Consider the following 1,773-nt stretch of genomic DNA (forward strand, 5'->3'; position numbering starts at 1 on the left):
GTTCAGTTATCTCTCAATAGATGGAGAAAATAATTAAAAAAATACTTGGAAGTTTAGTTATCTCTCAATACATGGAGAAAAGATACTTGGAAGTTCAGTTATCTCTCAATAGATGGAGAAAATAATTAAAAAAAAATACTTGGAAGTTCAGTTATCTCTCAATAGATGGAGAAAAGAATTAAAAAAAAATACTTGGAAGTTCAGTTATCTCTCAATAGATGGAGAAAAGAATTAAAAAAATACTTGGAAGTTCAGTTATCTCGCAATTACTCTATAGCCTTCGTAGTTTGATAAAAAATGACTTTTTTTTCGATCACCCCAAAAAAGTGAATGTATTAAATGAATAATGATTGTACTATCTCCGTTTCTCTTTATTTCTCAGAAAACTCAAGAATCAAGCAATGCGACTTTAATAACAAATATTATATCGCTTGGAATGCTATAAAAATGCAAATTTCTCCCATTCATATTACAAACAAAGTTAAGGATGGACTATCTTTCGAAAGTAGCCTTAACAACCTATTGTACTCGAGAATTTTGAATCATGATTCCCCGTTTTTAAACTTTTACGTTAAGATTCTTATCTTGAGAAGTATAATATTTCTGAAGATTGACGGAATTTCCAATACAAGTCAATGCTTGAATTTTTCGAGTTTTAAAGAAAGCAATACCATTTCGAAAAGCGTTCATAAAGGACGTCTTTCTACTCCAATAATGAGATAAATTTATTTTTAAGCAACATAATATATATCTGATTGAAGTCGTAACCTGTTATTCTAGACTTTTTTCTAAAAAATGAAGTGAATCAGAGATTTCACAATAAATTCTACTTTAAAATACCACTTTTTAAACCATAACTATAAACTTTGTATTTTTCACAAATTTCTGGAAAATTTTTATTTTCATATTATTGAACAGGGAAGATTCACGATATGTAGGCTTAACAAAATTAAACTCTTTTTTTTTTTTTTTCACCAAAACTCAGAATATTTGACCCTTCGTTTGTTGTGAAAATTCAGGCTAAGTGAGATTTTAATATACTACTCAAGAAAAGAAAGCTAATTCAAGTACTTCAAAACAAGGAACTGTCACGCGAAATTCATAAATTTAGGTTATTAAGGCTACTTTCCAAAGTTACCCCATCCTTTAAGGCGACTTTCTTAATTTTGTAAATCTAAAACATTCGGAGCGATATATCTCGGGTTGACTGTTTGTTTTGAATTTTGCGCAAAGCTACACGAGGGCTGTCTGCGCTAGCCATCCCTAAATTAGCAGTGTAAGACTAGAGGGAAGTCAGCTAGTCATCAACACCCACCGCCAACTCTTGTACTCTTTTACCAACGAATAGTGGGATTGACCGTCACATTATAACGCCCCCCACGGCTAAAAGGGCGAGCATGTTTGGTGGGACGGGGATTCAAACCCGTGACCCTCAGATTGCGAGTCGAGCGCCCTAACCACCAGGCCATGCCGGGCAATTGTTTTTAATTAAGTACAAAGCTACACAAAATGGGCTGTGCCCACCGCGAAGATCGAGAGGTTATAAGCTCTCAGATTTATCGTTGAACCACCGGGTAGGAGCAACAGTGTTAGGACGGGAATTAGATACGTGCTTCAAACCACTTCAATGACATTTCTATAAGCAAACTACATGCATTTTTGCTTCAACATAAAAAAAAATAACAATTCGAACAAATCTCCTTTAATCAGAGTGAAGGCATACTAACCGATAAGGACTTTGAATAAATATTCTAACATATTGTTACGTCTCCG

Source organism: Limulus polyphemus, unplaced genomic scaffold (genome assembly GCF_000517525.1).
Source record: "Limulus polyphemus unplaced genomic scaffold, Limulus_polyphemus-2.1.2 Scaffold8016, whole genome shotgun sequence".
NCBI classification, from domain to species: Eukaryota; Metazoa; Arthropoda; class Merostomata; order Xiphosura; family Limulidae; genus Limulus; species Limulus polyphemus.